The 15591-nt window shown below is 35.0% G+C and overlaps 1 protein-coding gene across 1 annotated transcript in view; it reads right to left on the minus strand.

The window, feature by feature from the left end:
* Positions 1-15591, minus strand: part of GPKOW (G-patch domain and KOW motifs) — a 95606-nt gene that overhangs the window by 61770 nt on the left and 18245 nt on the right. The window lies entirely within an intron of this gene.

A 15591-nucleotide genomic window follows, 5' to 3' on the forward strand; every position in this document is an offset into this window, starting at 1 on the left:
ACACACACACACACGGGGGAGAACAAGTATTTGATACACTGCCGATTTTGCAGGTTTTCCCACTGACAAAGCATGTGGAGGTCTGTAATTTTTTATCATAGGTACACTTCAAGTGTGAAAGACGAAATCTAAAACAAAAATCCTGAAAATCACATTGTATGATTTTTAAATAATTAATTTGCATTTTATTGCATGAAATAAGTATTTGATCACCTACCAACCACTAAGAATTCTGGCTCTCACAGACCTGTTAGTTTTGTCTTTGAGAAGCCCTCCCATTCTCCACTCACTACCTGTATTTACTGCACCTGTTTGAACTCGTTATCTGCATAAAAGACAGCTGTCCACACTCAATCAATCAGACTCCAATCTCTCCACAATGGGCAAGACAAGAGAGCTGTCTAAGGACATCAGGGACAAAATTGTAGACTTGCACAAGGCTGGGATGGGCTTCAGGACAATAGGCAAGCAGCTTGGTGAGAAGGCAACAACTGTTGGTGCAATTATTAGAAAATGGAAGAAGTTCAAGATAAGTCAATCTCCCTCGGTCTGGGGCTCCATGCAAGATCTCGCCTCGTGGAGCCTCAATGATCATGAGAAAGGTGAGGGATCAGCCCAGAACTACACGGCAGGACCTGGTCAATGACCTGAAGAGAGCTGGGACCACAGTATCAAAGAAAACCATAAGTAACACACTATGCCGTCATGGATTAAAATCCTGCAGCGCACGCAAGGTCCCTCTGCTCAAGCCAGCGCATGTCCAGACCCGTCTGAAGTTTGCCAATGACCATCTGGATGATCCAGAGGAGGAATGGGAGAAGGTCATGTGGTCTGATGAGACCAAAATAGAGCTTTTTCGTTTAAACTCCACTCGACGTGTTTGGAGGAAGAAGAAGGATGAATACAACCCCAAGAACACCATCCCAACCGTGAAGCATGGAGGTGGAAACATCATTCTTTGGGGATGCTTTTCTGCAAAGGGGACAGGACGACTGCACCGTATTGAGGGAAGGTAGGATGGGGCCATGTATCGCGAGATCTTGGCCAACAACCTCCTTCACTCAACAAGAGCATTGAAGATGGGGCGTGGCTGGGTCTTCCAGCATGACAACGACCCGAAACACACAGCCAGGGCAACTAAGGAGTGGCTCTGTAAGAAACATCTCAAGGTCCTGGAGTGGCCTAGCCAGTCTTCAGACCTGAACCCAAGAGAAAATCTTTGGAGGGAGCTGAAAGTCTGTGTTGCCCAGCGACAGCCCCGAAACCTGAAGGATCTGGAGAAGATCTGTATGGAGGAGTGGGCCAAAATCCCCGCTGCAGTCTGTGCAAACCTGGTTAATAACTATAGGAAACGTCTGATCTCTGTAATTGCAAACCAAGGTTTCTGTACCAAATATTAAGTTCTGTTTTTCTGATGTATCAAATACTTATTTCATGCAATAAAATGCAAATTAATTATTTAAAAATCATACAATGTGATTTTCAGGATTTTTGTTTTAGATTCCATCTTTCAGTTGAAGTGTACCTATGATAAAAATTACAGACCTCTACGTGCTTTGTAAGTGGGAAAACCTGCAAAATCGGCAGTGTATCAAATACTTGTTCTCCCCACTGTATATATATATATATATATATATATATATATATATATATATATATATATATATATATATATATATATATATATATATATATATATATATATATATATATATATATATATATATATATATATATATATATATATATATATATATATATATATATACATACATACTGAAACGCAAAATAAACTTACCACCTTTTAAACCTTCAAATAGCAACAATAACACTGCGTGTAGTAAATGTGTGAACTTATTTGTGGACAATAGTGTCCTCACTGTCAGGCAAAACGGTCACGGATGGTCACTTGAACCTTCAATGGTCACTTCATAGCACAGCTGTTGAACAGCCGTTTTGACTGTCAGTGATTAGACAAGGGGTACGGGATGATTTTAATGAGCTGCACGTGATGTCTTGATATTGGCTTTAAAAAGGCCAGTGCAAAATGGGCATTTCAATCAACATGCCACGATTGTCAAGGGATCAACGGCAGTGTGCCGTAGGGAAAGTGTGTGTAGGGAAAGAATACTGGTTCTGGCTCACTTTTCCCCATGTAAATGAATGGGGGATTTTCAGCCATGAAATTTTTCTTTTTTTTCCCCTGAAAAAATAAATCCCCTTTTTAGCCCAAGGTATATTTATTTGTCTCCCCTTTTAACCTGGAGCCTGGTGTTGGCTTAGTTGTTAGGGTGGCGGCTTGGGATCCCAGGGTCCTGAGTTCAAATCCCGTTGGCTGCTGAATTAACACCAGGGGGTTGACTCAGCCTGCCATCCTTCCGAGGTCGGCGAAATGAGTGCCAGTGTACTGGTCCCGGTGTATGCCCCGGTTAGAATAGGTGTACCATATCCCTGTGTGTCGTAAGAGGCGACCAGGGTTGGTGTCAGGAAGGGCATCCGGCCATAAAACATTGCCTCAAGAAAAAGCCAAACCCCTGCACAGCAGGGAAAAATGGCTGTAAAAACGGTCATTTTTTATTTCCCCTTTTAACCTAGGGCTCTCTATTCAAATAGCCCATACAACAAGATAAAGATTTGTTAAAGGTGATTCGAAAGAAATATCTGAAACGTCTAAGCCTCGGGGCACTCTTTATCAAATAACCAATGCATATTGTTTAGCTCACTCATTGAACCTATAAACATTTGTTCATTCTCAAATTCCTTCAATAGTTTAATTTATCTTTGCACAATAATCCCCATCTAAAATATTGAAAAACAAAACATTTGAATCTTTATATTTTTTAAGATACCCCTTTTGTGCCATTACGAAATGATAAACTTCTCTTAATGATCTCATCTGACCACCGCCCGAGTTGCAAATCATTTTTGTACATAAACCATGCCAGAAAAAAAGTTTTGTTTCAAATGTTTTCAGTTCATGCCGTGAAAATGAGGAAGTGTTTTTTTGACACGGCCGTGCTGTGTGAATGAGGAAGTGGTTTTGGACTGTCATGCTGTGAAAAAATAGGAACTATTCTGTGAGACAAGGTCTCGTGTTTATATTTTATCTCAGAACACGAACTGAAAACATTTGAATCAAAACTTTTATGGCGTGGTTTATGTCCAAAAACGATTTGCAACTCGGGCGGTGGCCAGATGAGATCATTAAGAGAAGCTTGTCATTTCCTATGCCCACACCCAATGATTAAGCAATCTCCTCATCGTTGCTTTATAAGCGGTTCGCCAGACAAAGTTTCTGCCAGAGGGGATTTTCATTTTTACAACTGAGGCATGGACGATATTTCTTCCGATGAAGCCAACAGCCCACTACAGAGTTGGTAAGTTTGTGTATGCTTTTCTCTTTGAACGATGAAGCAAATGATTATTAATTAAATCATGATAATTCTGATATATATATATTTTTTTCTCTCACAGGGCATTGGAAGAAATTGAGTTCACATATCACGACGTGGTTCATGAAATTAATACTCTTATTGAAGAGATCAATGATTTTAGAAGAGAATTGAAAGACATTTTCAATGAGTGGCATGAAGTCTTATCACGCCCTCTCATCTCGAAGGAATTAAACCAATGGTGAGACACGTGTGTGTGCCTCTCTCTCTGTCTGTCTTTCTACCTACCTCTCTCTGCTCTTATTGAAGAGGCCAATGATTTATAATGACTGGTCTCTGATCTCGAATGAATTAAACCAATGGTGAGGCACGTGTGTGTGTGTCTATGTGTGTGTGTATGTGTGTGTGTGTGCGTGTGTGTGTGTGTGTTGCTTTCCTCTGTCTGTCTCTTCATCTATACCCTTGACTTATTTTTTTTTTCAGCACTATCGCACAACATCAGCTGTTGAAGCAATCTTGTACAACACATGATTTTCTGGAGGTAAATATTTCTGAATTATTATTAATATCACTCGTACAACACATGATTTTCTGGAGGTAAATATTTCTGAATTATTATTAATATCACTCTCTCTTTAGAATGTCGCCTTATGTTGGTTGCATCATTAGTTTGGACGTGGTTTTGTCAGTACACTGGAATTCATTTTATTGACCTTGAAAGGATGACAGGCTCCTGGTGTGTTAATTCAGTGGTCACACGAGGCTTATTCATATTACCATGTAATTATCTTTATAGAACCTAATTATTATCCACTTTTTGTTTCAAAACAGAATATGGTGTCTGAGTTTCGAAATCACAAGGCATCTGAAGAAGATTGCTGGGAAAGATTGTACATTCTCGCAAATGAATATTTAATATTTTCAATATTAATAAATTATATTTGTTTTGTTTACAATTACTTGATTCTGAATTACAAGAAAAGAATAAAAGAGATGTAAAGGGGGGGTTGGGGGAGGGGGGGGTAGGTGCGCTCCCAATGACCCATCACTCATCCCATCCCTCCCCTCCCCATGTGTGTGTGTGGGGAAGGGTGGGGGTGGGATGAGGGAGGTGGTGGGTCAAAGGTGGGGGCGCACAGGGGGATGAGGGGGGGTGGGCTTGTGTGGGCGGGGCTTGTGTGGGCGGGGCTTCGGTGGGGGCTTGTGTGGGAGGGGCTTGTGGGCGGGGGTGTGTGTGTGTGGGTGGGGCTTGTGTGAGTGGGGCTTGTGTGGGCGGGGGTTTATGTGGGTGGAGCTTGTGTGGGAGGGGTTTATGTGTGTGGAGTTTTTGTGTGGAGCTTGTGTAGGCAGGGCTTATGTGGGAGGGGTTTATGTGGGCAGGGTTTATATGGGCAGGGGTTTATGTGGGTGGAGCTTGTGTGGGAGGGGTGAATGTGGATGAGGTTTGTGTGGATAAATGGATGGGTGGAGAGATGGGGGGGATGGGTGGATGAGTGGAGCTTGTGTGGATGGGTGGATAATTTTTAAATTAAATAAACATGTTGTGTGTGTGGGGAACTAATTAACTAATCACTAATTATGTGAATATGATGAATATGGGTGGAGCTTGTGTGGGGTTTGTGTGTGTGGAGCTTGTGTGGAGTTTTTGTGTGGAGGTTGTGTGGAGCTTGTGTCGGGTTTGTGTGGGGTTTGTGTGGGCAGGGCTTCGGTGGGAGGGGCGTGTGTGGGCGGAGTCAAAAAGGGCGGAGTCAAAATTTCAATTTATTGAGCTTGTGGGGGTGTGTGGTGGGGTTTGTGTGGGGTTTGTGTGGGCGGGGCTTGTGTGGGCGGGGGCTTGTGGGTGGAGCCAAAAAGGGGCGGAGTCAAAAAATTTCAATTTATCTTTGTATTTTGTAATTCCTGTGAATAAAATGAACCTAAAATCTCTTCCCTTCCAAATCATATATCTTATAAGTCCAAGGAACCGTATCTATTACATCAACAATTTTAAAAAGCTCGTTGGTCCATCTTTTCGTATAACCTTTTTCAAAATGAGATTTCCACCGATATATTCTTACGATATCACCAACTTTGAACTTAGGTTTTCTGACATTAATCTCTTTTTCATATTTTAATTTTGTAAATGTTTCTGATTGTTTCATATTTGTTGCCGTGTGAATCGTGGTCATTATACTTATCCACAATATCCTGAATAAAAGATCACCATTGTTGTGAACCGAGTTGTGTGAATTTTTTTATATAGTCTCTCTTTTAAGGTACGATTAAAACGCTCAACAACAACTGCCTTCCCTTCATTAAAGGTACTGTATAATGTAATACTGTTATTTTTAGAAAATTCATAAATGTCTTGTTATAAAACTCTCTACCCTCATCAGTCCACAATTTTTTAGGTTTTCTCTTACTTTTATTAAATATCTGTTGAAAAGCTAACATAAGAGTATTACCTGTTTTGTTTTTTAAAGGGACAACCCACACATATCTACTCCTCAAATCAATAACGGTTAAAGCATACTTGTACCCCTTATCATTATTGAGTTCAATCAAATCAGCAGACCAGATATAATCAACTTCCTTGGAATAAACTTTCCTTCTCTGAAACTTTGTGAATATTGGTTTATGTAATTCATCAGCTAATTGCTCTTCAGTCTTAATGGCATCATTAGAGCCTATAAGTTTTTGAATTTCCAAGTCCAAGTTTCAATTTAGCACTGATCATCTTCTTCACAATGAACCGATCAACTTTTTCTCTCAAGGTTGGATTTTGTATCAGAGACAAATTATACAACATTTCTCTATCGGCTTCATGCTTTTCTTGCAACGTTGTGGTATTCCCATAATCAATATCGTGTCTCATGCACACTTCATCAACTCTATTGATAGGCTTACTCCAGGATTTAGGATTGTCTGCCTCATCTAATCTTTTATCCAAGTTTGTGCCTGGGCCACAGAAAGAATACCCTGGAAGATGTAATTCCCCTGGTATTCCAGTAGTTGTAAATTTACTTCCTGATAAAAACTTTTGGATATCTCCTCCTAGTTTGTGTTGGGAGATAAATTGATTTTTTTTGAACCACACACCGAACATATACCTTTTTGTATAACCCTGTTATTTTTACTTTTAATACATGAAATATTTTTAGTATTAGTTTTCTTTTTACATTTGAGACAATAACTCATTTATTTATGAGAAAAATTCCTGCAGAGTGCAAAAACCTTTTTAGTTTCCAACATGCACATTTTGAATCTTAATTTTTAAAACATAAAGAATCCTTAGAAATGCCTTCACTCTCTCCTCCATTTATTTAAGAAAAAAAAATGAAAAACTTGAATTAAAATCCATATCTTGTCGATGCTAATAGTCTTGTCGAAAGTATTGCAAATAGACTTGTCAATTCTTTCTTTTCCTCCTCGGTGGGTTGAGTTATTTTCTGTAATACCCTTAATCTTTTTTAATCTCACTGGTTTCCATATTTTGATATTTATTTTGTCTCGCTCTTTCCTCCCTCTCCTCCTTCTCTCTCTTCTCTTTTTCCTCCTTCTCTTTCTTCTCCCTCTCCTCCCTCTCCTTCTCTTTCTTCTCCCTCTCCTCCCTCTCTCTCTTCTCTCTCCTCCCTCTCTCTCTTCTCTCTTTCCTCCCTCTCTCTCTTCTCCCTCTCCTCCTTCTCTCTCTTCTCTTTTTCCTCCTTCTCTTTCTTCTCCCTCTTCTCCTTTCTCCTCCTCTTCCCTCTCTTCTTCAACTCCAAACTCATCCCTTTCTATCCTTGAATCACTTCCACCCCATAGAATATCATACATATATTCATCAGGATTTCTTGTTATTCCTGTATCCAAAATAATTTTTTTTACAACAGGAAACCAATACAATTTCTAAGAGCCTTACATTTTCTTAACTCTAATTTTTTTCATTATTTAACATTCTAATTAAATCCAAAGTTGTCGGTTTTTCAACATCAGCATAATGCCAATCTTTATTGAAAATACCTCATTCTTATGTTGTAGAACATATTTATTAAAATACCGAATACCCTTTTCTTGAAGGTATGCTTGGACACAGAAATGATAATTTTCTTGAAGCCTTCTTGCTGTCATTTATGTATTAGAAATATATGTTAGAACAATATTATGGCACGAAACACCTCCCCATCTTCCCATAGTTAAATCATTTTGTATTTCCTTACTTATTATATATAATCCTGTTTTTTCTGTTTTCATGAGATAAACAAGGGCAAAACCATTATTATATTTACCCTTATTAAATTCTTTTATTTGTTGTTTACTAATCGTAGCCCCACAAAACTCATTCTCGATACCAAGTGGATAATATTCTTCCTTACGAGACTGATTTAATTGTTCCAGGTCTTCGAGGTTAATTTTAAATGACCAATTATACCCTAAATCATTCATATCATACCCCATTGTTCTATTCTCATACAAACGATACGCCCTTCTTTATAAAAATTTATTTTAATTCGAACTGTGAATTCTGTATGACCTGGAGATAATATCAACACTTCTGTATCTTTGGAATACACGGCTGTTTTATTTAAGGATATATATTGTGATAAATCGCTTAATCTCACCAAGTCATTCGCGTCAGTCGGGCTTGGATAATTTTTTAATTTATAAGCATTTTTCATGTTAATATTTTTGGTTATATTATATTTATGTCGTTCAGCCTGTGCCTTTGTGTAATAATTTGATAAATCAATATCCAGTTCTTGAGATACACCAAAGATAGAACCATCTTTACCAACATAAGTCATTTATATTAGATTAAAAATAATATCATAAAATTTTTTTATTTTTGTTGAGTTGAAATAACACATATAGGCATAATTGGCCACAACACTTGGAATTTAATTCTTGGACTTGAAATGTTTGATAAACACCATTCTGTAAGAATTTTATGACTTCAACAGGTGGTGGAAGACCAAAACTATCAAAATAATATTTGTCTTGACTATTAAAAATACAAACCCAATGAGAACCGTTCCCATTATTATCTTCTAAGTTCATAATAATATTCTTTGTATGTTTCGCACATTTGTTAATTCATCTCTCATACAAATAACCACATTATGAATTTTTAATTTCTTACAATATTTGACAAGTTGTAAATTTGATGTTGTATTCTTTTCCAAATTCTTTCAACCACTCATCAATGCTCATTTATTTATTAGAAAGATATAATCCATTACCTCTTTTCGTTAATTTTACACCTGCTTGTGCTATAGAAGAAAGCATATCTCCAACTAGCAATCTCGCTTTATCAGGCAGACCTTCAAGTTTTTCAGCAAAATCGACAATTACACCACTTCCACTAATTTGTTTCTCCAACTCTTTGTTATGTCTTTCCAATTCTTTTTGAGCCTGTAGTTGAGCCTTCCTTTCGTTGGCAGTTTTCACCGCTGTTGAAATACCACCCATCAATGCTCCAACCGCACTTAAACCAGCAAATAAAGGAATTAGAAATGGGAGAAATCCTCCACTCGTCTCTCTTATTGAATATTTTTTCAACATTGGTTTTGTCATTTTAATTTTAAGTGAGCCAGTGTCATTCAAGATTTTAACCTGTTCTCTTGTGAGAAAAACTTCACATTTTACTGCTCCTTTTCTCTGAATTGTATTAACGTTAATCGTACAAGGCTTTTGATTTTGAACACAAGATGATAGTTTATGAAGATTGATTTGATTAACATATACCCCAGTTGGTACTTTGCCACTCATTTATTTAACAAAAAATTATGTGAGACTAATCATCACACCATTATCTGTATTAATCTGCAATTCTGTTTCTTCCAAAAGCAAACAATATGTATCAACTTCTTCACTCTCCTCTTTCAATGTATAGGGAAGTATCCACTCGATTAGACTTTATAGTTTCCTTTTGAGCGCTCAGGTCAAACGCATAGATTGTATACAAACTTTTAAATGCTGTCATATCCAAAATAGGTTCTTTATTTCCATTACTTTCACACACCTTTTGGTAAGACTTGTATGCTTCAGCAAAATCATTTTTTTCCCAATTAATTTCCAATCTATCTCGTGGGTAAAATGTTCCATCTAGAGAAACGCGAAGTTGTTTCACCTTAGCATTATCACTCAATGCATTATTCTTATCAGTCGCAGTATCACCATCTGGCTTTTTAAAAATGATCCACAGATATCGTGGCTTTCCTTCCAGAACACCCAAATTCCACGTGTAAGTAGTTTGATTGAGTTTAACGTGTTGACATCTTCTTTTAAGGTATGATACACTGAGTGGTTTCTTTGAGTTAAGTCTTCGATTCAACATCTCTTCTGTTTTAAGATTAGGAGTATATTCACTGATATACCAACTCATTTCCTCAATTACAAATTTATTCTGATCACCAAAAGCACTACCAACACCAAAAAGCAATCGATTTTCATTATCATTCCTTTGTAGTTGAAATCTAATTTTAAGGCCATACAGAACTTTATCATGATCACAAAATCCAAATATACCTTTAAGAGGAACTGCCACAGTAAAACTATTTTCTGCTTTTGTATCATCATTATACATTCCTTTCCTTTGAGTATACCCAGGGTCTGTGTTTGTTCCCGTTGACATATCAGGAATAAAACCTTCGACAGACCCCTTTCCCATTCTATCACTGAATGTATAGAGTGTAAATTTTATCATTTCAGATACAGCAGAGACATAATCAACCGCTTCAACTTCTTGTGTTCCAATATACAAACGCACACTATCAAACATTTTCCAGAAGAAATCATTTACAAGTGTAGCGTTTGTGTTATTCCCAGCCTTAGTGAATTTAAATTTACACAACAAGAAACTTTCGGAGAGATTCAAATAGGTTTGTTGATTATTTATTTCAAAACTTTTTGTACCATTCGTATTCCAGTCTGTTCCAGTTATTGCATTTACCTTGAAGTAATCTTCTTTTTTAGTGGAGTTTGAGATAATAATAGTATCATCCAGATCATAGATACTATCAATTGCTTCCATACTTGTATTTATTTAGGAAAAAAAAGATGTTAAAACTTTTGAAACCCTGATCCAAGTATTTGAATTACTTTCTGTCGTTCTTGGGGGGACAACTGAGTTTTGCCTTTCTTAATTTCTTTTATTGCTTGTAATTTATGAGATTCCTTCTGGGCATCTTTTATACTCTTTACAGCACCTGCAACATTTCCCACAGCAGAAGCAGTTGAACCAATTAGATCTTTATGTTTAAGAATAGTTGAACCAATACCCATGAGAGTATCAATTATCCCATCTCCTCTAAATTGATGCCCAACACCCCTTTGTCTCTTAGGTTTATAGTATCCTCTACCAAGATACATACCTTCACCCTTGTAGTATGGGGAAAGGAACATCCCATCCCCTGTAATTATTTTATATTTTCCCAACTCGTGTTTCCTCACAATAACCATCGTATTTATTTATTGGAAAACTTCACGTAGGTGAATTCTGATGGATATAACTTCTCCATTAAAAGAAATCACACGATTATCTTGGTCGGTTATCCTAAAATTTACTCTGTGTATGGTTTTTCCTGACACAGGTAGATAAACCAAATTTTTGGGTTCCATATTGAATTTATAACCAATTGGGGTTGAGTATGCGCTGAATGAAAATATTGTATTTGTTTTTTTCCCATCATTATAAGCACCATCAATCAAATCACAGTGAATTAACACCGAATTTATTCCTGAGGATATTTGAATGACATTATCACTGTAAAACGTCCCATTAGTTTCAATCTTTTTGAGGAGAAACCCAATAACTCTCTAAATGAATTATCAATTGTGAAATCAACCTTGTAGTTATTTTTAACTTTAATCGTTGATTTTGAAGTATGTTTTTGAATGTTTATAACAATATCTTTTGGTTCATCACCCTGTTCTTTCATAAGACGAGCAATTTCGGAAGATATTTGAGAAATCTCATATGCTCCGGGTGAGACTGTTATCGTTTTGTATCCACTTCCTGGATTATAACTAAACTTGTCATTTTTCTCGGTTATATTAAATAAGGTATTATAAGTTTCCATGGACAATAAAGATGCCTCATATTCTTTTGTTGTGTCAAGTTGTAGTGGGTATGGGAATGAAGATGTGTGGTCGCTTGTTGTGAAATTGAAACTAAGGATTGTGCTTCTCATCTTATTTAATATGAGATAAAATGTCTTTATATTGATATTTATTAATTATTTTCATGTTCATCAACTGGTCTAAAATGGCTGATGCTTCATTAAAACAATTGTTATTTCCAGCCTTCTTACTGCCTAACAACAATAACAGTCTATTAACTAATTGCGATGGGTCATTTGGAAGAAAACTAACACCTGAACCAAGGATACTTAAAGCCTGAATAATGTGTTTCTCCTTCTCATTCTTCCTACTTTTACCAGAAAGAATAACCTTATAATTTAGAGTGTTCAGCAGATCAATATATACTCTATCATCATTATTTTCCATATCCAATGGTTTATCAATATACTTTGATTCATCCCTCACAGTTGAACCTTGTCTTCCATCTTTGTGAGAAGAAACATTAATCTTGGAGTTAGTTTAACAGGGGGTTGAGCAGAACCCAAGAACCTTAATTCATCATTAAATATCAATACCTTTTCTTGAACAAGATGAAATATTGCTGATTGTTCTGTTGGAATGAGTCCTGCTTTGGTTTTTGAATCCGCTGAATATTCATTGTTTTGAAGAGCATTCACAATATAATCAGGGGTCGATTAATCTCTTCCAGTTGTTGAAATAAACCTTCATCATCATATTCTAATTCTCCTAAATGCTCTAATTCTTCCTCCGTCATTTGACTGAAATCTTTTAACATTTGAAGTTTTTTAGGAGTATATTCTACCGTGGGAACTGTGGAAACATCTTTCATTTTTCCTTGGGAAGTTTTTAAAAGTGGTTTAAAAAATTTCTCTTGTTTTCTTTCAAATGCTTCTTCGCCCGTTAGTTTCTGTCTGCGTTTCTTCTTTATGTCTTCCTGCTGTTTTACAACTTTGAAACCAACTCTTGATGTTCCCTAAATCTTCTTGCTTTTTCTTTCGCATCCATTTATTTATTGAAAAATATCATTTAATATCTCATCTTGTTTCACAACAATATATTTATATTTTTCAGTCGTGTGTTTCATGTAATCCCCAAATTCCTTTTTACTACATAATGTAGAACAATTGTCTCTCCAAAAATTGTTTATATCTATTGAATTTAACTTGAATAAAATAAAAGTATTAGCATTGTTTCTGATGGAACGACGAGGAAGCTGAAAGTACGATTGACTAAGATAAATACAATTACAAGAAGAATGTCTCCCTCTTGTGTAGTAGCTGTCCATTACCGTTTGGTTTCTCTCATTAACACAATCATCAAAGATAACGAGGTTCTTTTTGGATTTATCCAAATCTTGGGGAGACGGTATATCATCCGTATTATCACTCAGAATACAAGTTATCGGTTTTGATTTCTTTTTACATCTCTGTGTATCACAAAATAGTTGTATTATATCTTCAATGTTAAAATCATTTAGGTTTTTTTTGAAGTTTAAATAAACCGATTATATCTTCTTTTTGAAGACCAGCATTAAAACCTTGTGAGAGTAGTTGATACTCTGGTTGAAAACTCGACTTTGTGAAAATTATTAAATTATCATAATCTAAAAAGTTGGGAGTGAGGAGCATCTTTAAAAGTAAGCAGGTTTTTCCACATCCACTTGAACCAACTATGAGGCATCTTAATGAATTTGGGAGATTTTTATGGTTGTCAAATTTTATCTTATTTTCCCAAATAGGTAAAAAATCATTCATTTATATATTTGGAAAACAGGTTATTTAATTTATTCTTGGCTTTTTTCGAAATTCTATATTTTATCCTAAGTTCAGGTTTAATTTCAAGATAATCCATTATTTTATTTATGCAATATCTTGTGTTGATATTTCCCTGAAAATCACATCCATGAATAATATATAACAACAATCCTTTGAACATTTCTCTAATACGTTCAGTTTCTTCCCTTGTAAGGAAAGGTGTGTTCTCACCCTCGTTCTTTACATTCATTTCTCGAATCAATCTTGTAAAGTAATTCATTTTTGGTGTAAATCTAAAAGAATTATTTTCCTTTTTATATTTTTGATTATCATTAATTAGAAGATAATCACAGAATATACATTGTTTATAGGCTTTTGACTCTGTGTTTAATCCCCGTGTTTAATAATCACTCTCATAATCTTCAAAATCTTCAGTTGAATATTGGCTCATTTAATTAGTAGAAAAAAACATTACCATCGATATCGACATACATTTTTTCATTAACAGATTCAACTGCTACATTTTTTATATTAAAGGTAATTTTAAAATGATCCTTAACTACAATTGAATGAAATGTCATTTCACCTGATATATTAACATCCTTTATTTCATCAGGATTTATATCTTTAGGGTTGTTGAAAAAAATACAAATTTCTCCTTGCATATTACAGATGGTCTTATCTTTTCTTTCTAAAGCTTCATCCATAAGGTTTTTATTTTTTGATACCTTTTCTTGTTTCATTGCTTTTTCTAGTTTTGAATATATTGCCAGAAGGAGAGGAGAAACTTTTGTTAGAGATACCTTAATTGATGTTCTTCCAGGTATACTAAAAGCCCTTCCACTGAAGTAAATTGAAGAACTCATCATATCCACCATAATTGTTTTTATCCAATAGTTGTTATATTTATCTTTGTTCAATTTTACATCCTTGACATATTTCTCAGCATCTTTAACAAATGAAGAGATTGATTGAAACTTGTCTTTTGTGTCTTGAAACATTGTATTTATTAAGTGAAAAAGTTGGAGGATAAAATGGTTTTAAGCACAGATTCACCTGTAAAATAAACGAAATTTTCATCAAGAAAATTTTAGTTTAAGCACAGATTCACCTGTAAATAAACGAAATTTTCATCAAGAAAATTTTAGTTTAAGCACAGATTCACCTGTAAAATAAACGAAATTTTCACCAAGAAAATTTTAGTTTAAGCACAGATTCACCTGTAAAATAAACGAAATTTTCATCAAGAAAATTTTAGTTTAAGCAAAGTTTTATTATATAAATATGGTGAATACAACATACTGCGATGTTTGTAATCACGAATATAAACATTATAGAAAACACCTCCGAACCAACAAACACACATTTAATCTATTTCACAAAAATATCCCCTCTTGAGTTGGAAAGAAAACATTGTGATACCTGCTCAAAGGATGTTTTGAAGAGTAGTTATAATAGGCATCTTCAATCACAAAAACACAAGAAAAATGAGTTTAAAGTAAAGGGAGACTATTGTATTGAAAACACTGATGGGGCATTTAAAGGGCATATAAAAATAAGGATTTTTCAATTTGGAGAACCCGGTCCATCATCAATAATTGAATCAATTGAAATAGTGAAACCTGATGTTGAAAAATTTATTAAAAAAACATTAAAAGAAATGAAAACTTTAAAGTTTTATATGGGAGTGAAAATGAATATGAAAAGACAAGATGAAGAACAAACTCCTTATATGAGGACAGATCTTCATTTTATAACATCATTTCAAGATTTTTTGAATAGTGGGGTTTATGAAGAACTATCAAGACAAGAGGAGGATGTTGATAATACAGTGGTAGGAAGTGGATTCAATATTAAAAAAATCATCTTTTAGATGTACACATTGTAAAATCAAACCTCTTAAAGCTTCTTCTTATATTGAATTACCAAAAGAAATAAAACGAAAGAAGGCAGTTGTTAATATTAAGAATAATGATAATAAATGTTTTCTCTGGTCTGTTCTTGCTCACTTACATCCACCAAAAATGTAATTCAGAAAGAGTAAAACAATATATGAAATATGAGAATACCTTGGACATTAAAGATTTTAATTTCCCAATGCCACTAACAGATATTCCTAAATTTGAGAAAAAGAATAATCTTTCTATTAATGTATATGGATTAACGGATACAAACAAAGTTCAAATATTAAAAATTTCAAACAACTTTAAAAATGAAGAAAAACAGATTGATATTTTATATTTTAGTGTTAAAATAATTCACATTACACATACATCAATAATTTATCAAGATTAATCTCTTCTCAGGTATTCAAAACAGCAAACAAAATATATCCTTGTAAGCGATGTCTTAATTCATTTCATACAAAAGAACGATTAGAACAA

Source organism: Eptatretus burgeri, chromosome 9 (genome assembly GCF_056783735.1).
Source record: "Eptatretus burgeri isolate ZD-2024b chromosome 9, Ebu_testis_v1, whole genome shotgun sequence".
Classification (NCBI taxonomy): domain Eukaryota; kingdom Metazoa; phylum Chordata; class Myxini; order Myxiniformes; family Myxinidae; genus Eptatretus; species Eptatretus burgeri.